This window comes from Homalodisca vitripennis, chromosome 6, assembly GCF_021130785.1.
Source record: "Homalodisca vitripennis isolate AUS2020 chromosome 6, UT_GWSS_2.1, whole genome shotgun sequence".
In the NCBI taxonomy this organism is placed as follows: domain Eukaryota; kingdom Metazoa; phylum Arthropoda; class Insecta; order Hemiptera; family Cicadellidae; genus Homalodisca; species Homalodisca vitripennis.
The window spans coordinates 156570509-156580573 of record NC_060212.1 but is presented as its reverse complement, the minus strand read 5'-3'; positions in this window follow the sequence as shown (position 1 = coordinate 156580573).

Here is a 10065-nt window from a genome sequence, read left to right as displayed (position 1 = left end):
TAAAATTAAAATGTATTCCATAAAATTAAGTAGCAATAGTTATACAGGGTTGGTGGAAAGTCCCAGGACGGCTTAATATGTTTTTAACCGTTACAGATGGAGCTATACAAGTTGGTACACTGTTATTGGGCATAAAACAATATTTTACTACAATTTCAATGAGCTGCTACCACTTCAGGGGGACGGCCCACATGGAGGCAGAAGAAAATCTTAAATAGAGGCAAACGTTGATATGCACATCAAATTAAAGGTCTTTATTAGTAGAATATAATGCCGCAAATCTGACTTTAAACGGACAACCGAGCCCGAAATGGTAGCTATTCAAAGATGGCTTGAATTTGAAATTTTGATGTGCTGAAGTTTTGAATCGGTTTAGTAATTTATTAGCAAGGAGAGTAAATTTTTGCTCAATAGTTTGCTAAAAATGGTTTTTTAACTTTCTATTCTTCGATGTTATTCCAAAAATATTCCTATCTAAACATTGGAATGTTTAAAGGAAAGATCTCAGGTGTTGTTTGTTTTTTCCTTATCAGTTGAACTTTGCCCATTAGTTCAACAATAACAACACATTAGGGTTTTACCCTAATCAGGAATACAGTGTAGTTGTCTTTAAGAGGTTTTGATGAGTGTAGTAGTTAACTGTAACATCAACATTTAGCAGAATATTTTTTGTCACTATGGTATGTCAACTAAGCGAAAGAGAAGGAATCACATTGTTAATGTGGTCAGAAATCAGAAATCAATAATCTTTATTCTTGGACTTAGAGTACAGAATTTGCGTCATACAGTTATACATGATGTGAATCAAGGACTTTATTTTCTTTGTTCATGTGGTTAGGTGTTCCTCCAGGTGACAAACTCTTCTAAGGTGTAGAAGGAGTGTTCTAGCAACCATTTGGTGAGATGTTTCTTGAAGTTTTTCTCTTGGTGGATCCTTTTTAACTGCTCAGGCAAGAGGTTGAACAGCCTTGCTCCTGCATAGCACGGCTTCTTCTCATAGAGAGTCAGGTGGTGAATTGGCATGGCAAAGTTTGTGGTGTTCCTGGTGTTGTATTGGTGATTATCTCCTAGTTTCTGATGAAATTTCTCTGTGGCATGTTTGACCACTTCTAGGATGTAGAGTGATACTACAGTAAGGATTTTTAGTTCTTCAAAGGCACCCCGACAAGTGTCATATGGGTTAAGACCTAATAATGTTCTTACTGCTTTCTTTTGTAGTACCAATATTCTTTGGACGTTTCTGGCAGAGGAGTTTCCCCACACTATCAGCCCATACCTAATATGCGACTCAAATAGCGAGTAATATGCTATTTTAGCTGTTTCTAGATCACTAGAGCTCTTTATTCTTTTGAGTGCATATAGGCTGGTGTTTAACTTTCCGCAAAGCTGGTCTACGTGTATTGTCCAGGTGAGTCTATTGTCTATTGTAACGCCAAGATATTTTGCTTCGCTTTTAAGTTCGAGATCTGGAAGCCCAGGTAGCTCTGCAGTTCTATTTCCAAAGTTTAGTTGTTGAGTTTTGTTCTCATTCAGGATCAGGTAATTTTGATGACAGTACTGCTTGGCCATGTTGAATGTTACGAAGGATGAGATTTCCAGTCTGTTTGTCTGTTTTTCAGTAACCAGGAGTGCCGTGTCATCTGCGTACATCATTGTTTGGCCATATTCATGCAGATATTTTGGCAGGTCGTTTGTAAACAGGATAAAAAGAATTGGTCCCATTACCGAGCCCTGAGGAACACCTCTTGTGATTGGGAGTGAAGAAGATCTTGCTATGCTGGTGGTGTTTTTCATAGTGTACATTAGTTCAACTATCTGTGTTCTGTCGGTCAGATAGCTTGAGAACCACTTTGCAGCATTACCTTTTATTCCCATTGTCTTCATTTTATTCAGTAAGAGGGAGTGGTCTAATGTGTCAAAAGCTTTGCTATTGTGGTTATAGTGATCGTACTAGATCTTTAGAAGAAGTGCAAAATTTATTTAATGGTACATTTCCAGAAAGGAATCCTGTTTCCAAATCTACTGTTGATAGAACCATAGAGCGTTTTGAAGAGACAGGCAGTATTAAGGATCAACCAAAATGTGGACAACCACCGACAGCAACGAATGAGGAAAAGTCTATGGACATCTTAAAAACATTTGTTGAAGACCAATATACCTCTATTACGTCAGTCACATCACAACATGAAATTAGCCACTTTTCAGTGAGGAAAGTTTTGAAAAAAATACCATTTCAAAGGTTATAAAATGCACTTAGCTCCAGAATTAAGTGAAGACGATTTTGATCGTTGATTGGAGTTTTGTGAACTCATAATGGACAGCATCAATAGAGATCCCAATCTTCCAAAAAAATTGCATCATGGCCCTTTCTTACACTTAACCTGTCTGAACAATAATTATTAACAAATATTAACCAAATTAATATTAACACTAATCTACTTTACTAAAGACATTCAATTAAACATTAATCTAAACACTAAAAAATTATAAATATGATACTTCTAAAAAAAATTATGGTTGCCTGTAAAGTCGGTTTTACGGGCGAAGATTTTACGTGACAACGTCTTTTTCTCGGTAGAATATTTATTGATATGAATATTATTAAATTGCACAATAGGAACAAGGAATTGAATGAAAATAAGAATTGCAAAAATTTTAACTATAGAAATATATTTTGTTTACTAAAACATTGTACATAATTTGAAATTAATTAAAATTTGTTATTGTAAATGGTAAAGTTGAATAAAACATTTACTAAAATTGGAATTTGAAATTCTTGCTAAACACAGTTAAATTCTAACTCCGCGCGTGGTGATTGGTCGGTTTAGTTCGTTTGTTTGGTCGCACTGTTATGACAGGTTAGAGGTTATAATTTGTTATTTTAAATGTTTGACTAGCAATACGCGCTGTTTCTTCTCAATCGACTGAATTACGATTGATTGCAGAGTGATTTAAACTAATAATTTACTTAACACTATCAACATTTGTCAATAGTATGACATAACCTATAAACTCAGTTTCTCAACTTTTGTGTCAATCTAACAATTAATCAATCAATCATAGTTTACGATAATGAAATATCAGTGTACAATTATTTACCTTTATTGTTGTAGTTGTTGTAAATGACGAATCTAAGCACTCCACATTTTCACGAATAAACATAGTTATCTGCTTTATCCCGTGCGGCGGACCCACAGTTATCTGCTTTATCCCGTGCGGCGGACCCACTGGACGGGCATCGTAACGTTACCGGGCGTTACACTTTTTCATGAGTGACTCCGAGCCGCAACCTAATTTAAGACGTTGTCACGTCAAAAAAATAAAAATATAGTTATAGTTATACAATAATAACACAAAATAATATTACAATTTCTATTTTTAATAAGAACCAAAAACTATTACTAATACCTAATAACAATAATTTATAAATAAATAATAAGAATATTTTAGAAATAACAATATTTATGGTGTTTTATCTCACTCACACTCCTCACACACAATGCCAGCACCACACCCACAGACCCCTAGGACGGACCCGCCCCGACCAACCGTTCATGGTACAAACGTCTCAGTGCCGCTACAAGTCTATGTGTAAGGATGAAGCATAACAGTCAAAGTTAACAATTAGTTATGCTTAAAAAATAAAATACATTATTAAATAAGCATATAATTAAAAAAAATTAAATTAAACCTATATTAGTGTTAATTTTATTTATAGCTAAAAAGTTAGTCCTTGAAAAGAATTCAACTAGCTAGTACAATAACTGGTTAAACCTTTACTTACCACGTATACATTTAGATATATTATCCAATGCTGTTACTACTCTTGGTATTGTCACACACTCACTATATATTGTCAAGAAAAGAGTTAATCCATTCTTTGTTTTTGATAATGAAAGGACTGATAAGGTTTAGTGAACAAAAAATAAGTGAAACTAGTTTTGAGATCTGCAATCTAATCTCTTCCTCATGTAGATCATGATCATCGTCGTACACAGCCTCCTCCACTTTTGTCTGTCATTCCAGGTCTCCTCTTCCTCCACCTGCATTTTCTGTAGTCCCCTTCTCTCTATGTCTTTCCACACTTGATCCTCCCATCTTCCTCTTGGTCTTCTTCCTCTTTCCTCCTTCTCCAGTGCTATTCTAGGCATTCTATTATCTCCCATCCTCTTCACATGCCCCATCCACTGTATTCTTCTTCTTTCCATTGTCTCTTGCAGTGAAACTACCTTCAATCTTTCTCTGGTTATTTCATTCCTTATTCTATCTCTTCTTGTAGTCTTCTCTACCCCTCTTAAAAATCTCATTTCTGCAGCTTGCAATCTGCTTAAATCATTTTTAGTCCACGTCCACGTCTCTGCTCCATATAATAAAATTGGTTGGAAATAAGATTTATACATCAATACTTTTGATTCTTTCCCAATGTTCTAACTCCACACAATCTTCTTCACCATATTGAAAAACTTTCCACTCTTCCATATTCTGTTTCCTATCTCTTCTCTTATTGTGCCCCTATCTGTTATGATACTTCCTAAATAACAGAAATTCTTCACCTTTTCCTTCTTTTTCCTTCAACTCACACGTCTTTGTTATTTCCTTCCCTTCTCTCTACTTTCATTACTTTACATTTTTGTTTGTTCATTTCTAAACCATATTTCTTCGCCACTTTTGCCCATTTGTTCAACTCTCGTTCTAACTCTTCTTCCCTATTTTCCCATATCATTATGTCATCCGCATATGCTATTGTCTTAAGTTCTTCTGCTCCTCTGTTTCCTTGTACTTCTAGAATAATTTCATCCATTATAATATTGAAAAGGAAAGGTGACAATATACTTCCCTGCCTTACTCCTCTCTCTGTTTTAAAAGTTTCCGTATATTTTTCTTCAATTCTCACCCTGTTTTTACATATGCCGTACAGGTTCTTTATTCTTACTACTATTCCCTCACGCAATCCTCTCTTTCTCATACTCTCCCATATCCTTTCTCTCAGTACCTTATCATATGCCTTCTGTAGGTCTATAAAAGCTACCATTGTATCTTTTCCGTATTCCCACCTCTTTTCTAACACTTGTCTCATCACAAAAATAGCATCCACCGTTGACCTACCTTTCCTAAAACCACATTGCTCCTCTATTCCTGTTTCTTCCAGTACTGGTCTAATTTTCTGGAACAGAATTTTTTCATAAATTTTGTGTGTATGGCACAACAAAGTTATTCCCCTCATGTAGATAACTAACCTAAAACAACTAAAATCTAGGATAAAATAAATAAATTATACCAGAGTGTTGTGACTCACAATCAGGGATCACAACAAACAAATTGTTACAGAAAAATCCTGTTTAATCAATATTTTATATCATAATATGTACGCATAAGATTGACATAGTACATACAAATCCATCCACATACATATAATTAAAAATGTATTCATTCCTAAAAATATAACATCCCACCAATCAAAAGATTTGTAAATATCAAAATAATTAAAAGAGTTAACAACTTTTTTATTACGCGCTGATCAGAACATATGAATTAGGATTTTTCAAATACATGATTGTCATCATGTTTTAAAAGTACCCATTTTCAATGAAACTAATTCTAACTTATTAAGTGCTCATAAAATGTTATATTTATGCATTATAAAATTACTGAATATAGTAAAATGGGGTTTATTTTGTAGTAATGCAACAGAGTCATGTAATTTACTATAAAACTGTTTAAAATTTAATTTATAGACAATCTGTGGTGAAGAATATCAATTTTATTTTTTCCTTTGTATTGTGATAGTGAATTTCCTGTCTACTTTAAAATGAATTCAAATTTAATTTTGCAAACAGTAAGACTTATACTGTCATAATTTATTATTCTTAGAACGCTTAATTTACTTCTGTACTACTCCTTAGCATGCTAACAGAGTAAATATTTTTTGTAAATTTGTTCAAAGTTCTATGTGAATTTAGGTTTCTAAAGTTATTGTTGGACAAAAAATATAAAAACAGAATTCTTTTGAAGATTTTTCTATAATGTCACACTGAGGAATTGACCAAAGTTTTCATCATCTGGGTTAGCCATTTATATAATTAGTTTATCCACTTAGATGCCACAGCGATGATCTTTCGTCACAGTGTAACTCTATGGAAAATGCCAGGGCGACGATCTGTCGTCGCTGGTTAAAGATGCAGAAAGTACCAGGTGATTGTTACTGTAAATTTAATTAATCTATTTTACATCCCATGTTATTTAGAAACATATTTTATTCCTCATTAGAAATACAACGCAGTATTCCTGTGGTGAAGGCTGTCATTGCGTGTAGTTTCCCAAACACGTATGCAAAATATTGAATGACTTTTTATGCCTGTGTATTTATTATTTGGGAAAGAACAAAATAAATTTGAAGATTACGTATTGGTCTACACGTTAATTGGAGATTCCGAATGGTGTGTATGCAGTATGGAGAAGGCTGCCATGGTGTGTAGTTTCTTAAACACTTTTTATGTGTGTATATACTTCTTTGAAAAATCGAAATAGGTATGAAGACTATATATTTGAGACATGAAACAAGAGAAATGAGAATACATAATATGTTGTTGTTGTTGACTTTGTTTTAGTGTGGTGTAGGCTACCGGCAGGGCTACTGAAAAAATTTTTTTTTATTATTATCTACTTAATTTCAAAAACTGTTATGTTAACTATTATATTCATAGAACCAATTTTACAATTTCTTTCCACATTTATAACGTTATAATGAATGAAAAAAAATTGTTCCGGTAGTATAATTTTTTGTAATTAATTTGTTAGTAAAAAAAAGTAAATGAAAAGAACACTTATATACATTTTTATATTTTTAAGTGCCACAAGTACATATATTTTCTGTTTTTTTATTGGTTTTATGCAATTTACTTATACATTTCTATAGAAACATTTTGGTATCATTTTCATGAAATTACCACAAAAAATACCATTTTTCATCTGAAGCTCTGCAATACCCCTAATTATTTATTGCCTGGCATTTCTTCCATATGACTTGCAACATTATTTTCAGGTGAATCTCTTTTGTCACTCAATTATTCCTCTGCGGCATTCAAAGGATTAATATAAAACTAAAAAGAATTCACTACAAACACAAATACAATCACTATTTCAAAGAAATAAAACTTGTTAGTCGCAAAATTACGTAGCAACAAAGCTTACACACTGTTCTTAAGAGTTGCATTGGCACTCTTGCCATATGGAAACCTGTCAAATGTGCCAATGTACAGTCCAAAATGGCGGTCGGTAGCTACATGATCCAGATTCGAATCGATAACAGGAAGCCAAGAACAATGAATGGAGCACTGTTGTTGTCTGTTGTTCATTCTATCACCAGTTTTACATACTATTCATAACAAAAAACAAAAACTTAAATTACAAAATTTTTTGTTATAACGATTTTGAACAAATTTTATCATGCTAGATTTCCTATTATATGCAAGCGTTAATTGTTGATTAAGCTGCTTCAGTGGACAACAGACCCTGTCCACACATTGTTCTAATTACTTTTTTTATATTAATAAACATCAATTATGTGAGTAGTGTCTCTATAACAAAATTTTGTAAGGAAGATAGTACTGAATAAGTCCAATATAGATCAATGTAAGATTGTCACTTTAGACAATATATTTTAGTTTCCAGACAAAGGAACAACTTGACTTAACTTTTATGAACTTCATTATGAGGTATTTAACCTACTCTTCTGCCAATCTGGATTCATAAAAGCTTGACTGATTGAAAATTTTAGTTCTCTAGTTAGACATAGTAATACATTTTTGGATTTTCTTTAATTACAAAGTAAAGTCATCATCATCATCTGACGTTTCCGTTATCACGGGTCGTCGTACACAGCCCCTCCACTTTTGTCTGTCATTCCAGGTCTCCTCTTCCTCCACCTGCATTTTCTGTAGTCCCCTTCTCTCTATGTCTTTCCACACTTGGTCCTCCCATCTTCCTCTCGGTCTTCCTCTTGGTCTTCTTCCTCTTTCCTCCTTCTCCAGTGCTATTCTAGGCATTCTATTATCTCCCATCCTCTTCACATGCCCCATCCACTGTATTCTTCTTCTTTCCATTGTCTCTAAAGTAAAGTATTAAAGGAAAATTAGTTAGGCTCAAATTAAAACCATTTGGATATTTAGAAAATTAATGCCAGAGTAAGAGGCCATCAAAATGGTACTAACATAAGTTACTGGGATATTTAGGGGAGTACTGTGGTGTTTTTCACAATCGGTAAAGGATATATTTTTCTTCCTGATGCACTCACTTCTAGATGTCCGCGTTTCGCTATTTTGTGCCTATAATACATACAAGTATTCTCTTCTTGGATGGGATGTTATCCATGACAATTAATTGTTGATCCTTATTCAAGCAGATTTATAAACACCACAAAACATTCTTTGAATGACGTTTACATTCATCTTCTCGTTGCAGTCTTGGTTTTGATTGAAAAATTCACTTAGCTTTTTTCACAAGCCCTTTATTTGACCCAATAAGACAAAAATGATGAGATACTTTTTTTAAAAAGTCAAAGAATTTTACAATTACTATAATATTAAAATGAACATATTTAAATATTTGTGAATTGTTGTTGTATTATAAACAAGAGTACTCAGTAGAATCAAAGGTACTCATTAACAATAATAAAGGGATCATAATTTCCCTTAACATTTACAAGACATTTAGTAATATTAATAATATTTCTCTCGTAAATATTATCACACATTTTGTGCTCTGAATGCATATTAACATCAGGTAATTTAAAATAATATATTCTCAATAGCTTTCAGCTTACAAAATATATTAAATGTTGAGCAATGCAGGCTTGTCAATTTGTACTATTGTTACGAGGTAGGAGTATGCCACACCACATATGCTGCGTTAGAGGCTTCATTAAGGTTGCATGCAAAATTTCAGATCTATGGCAAATGTTCTTGAGATGTCCTGCTGATAGATAGACAATCTTACAGATAATACATTTTTTCTGGCAGACAAAATATATATTGTCAGCCAACTGAGTGATAAGCTTCAATTATAGTCAGGCGAATTCCATGACTGGACATGCACCATGTAGAATTTATTCTCGTCCATGTAGAAATGACCATGTCCTGTCTTTCAGCTTGGTGGTGCTCTATACCATAGTAAACATTCAGAACAATTTTTTATCTAACTGTCAAAGTCAGTGTAGCTGTTACAGAGTATCCTATTTACTTATTATAATAGGTACTAGTGCATTTGATGGAGACAAAGCACAACGTATGGAAATGAGTTTATATTCTGTTGATACTAGAGATCTAATTGAGACGGATCGTATTTTTATCCTGCAAATAAAAATAATTTTAAGACAGATCAACCTATAACTCAAATTACATATTACTTGGTTCGTTTAAAAGCAAATCATAAATAACCAATTAATAACGTTTTAACCTTAAAACTAATAAACTTTGTAAATTCTTTTAGAGTTTAATTTAAATCTCAGTCATTTAAAGAGCTTAAGAGTGGTGATGCAGAACACAGCCAAGCACTATGGATGGCCCAGCAAGCTCTAAGGATGACCACATAAGACTAAATCTGAATTAAGCGAAAAATAAGTTGTAGCCACATTTGAGGCCTTCCGACCACAAAGGGTACAATTAGGATTCATACCAGTCTTTAAACAATCAGTTTCAGTGAGCTAGGAAGCACTACACTACATCTGAAAACTCAAGAGTGCAATGAAATCAAATCTAGTAATAGACTTGTAACATTTTGACTTTCACACTATTTTTTCTTTATAGATAAAATTATTGTCACATCTTAAAATATCATAAAGTTGCACTCAGTTTGTTTACAAATTTATTCATTCTGTTATTATTTTGATCCTATCATGGTTACCAATGCGTATGTGTGTAAATTTACAATGGTAAAACCAATTAAAATATATTTACTATTACTAACACTCTCATGGAGTTACGTGCACCATCATCGAAACTCAGCGTTTTCTGTTTGGAAATGAGGCTTTTACGTCTATAGGTCAGTTTGTTTTCCAAATATCATGTC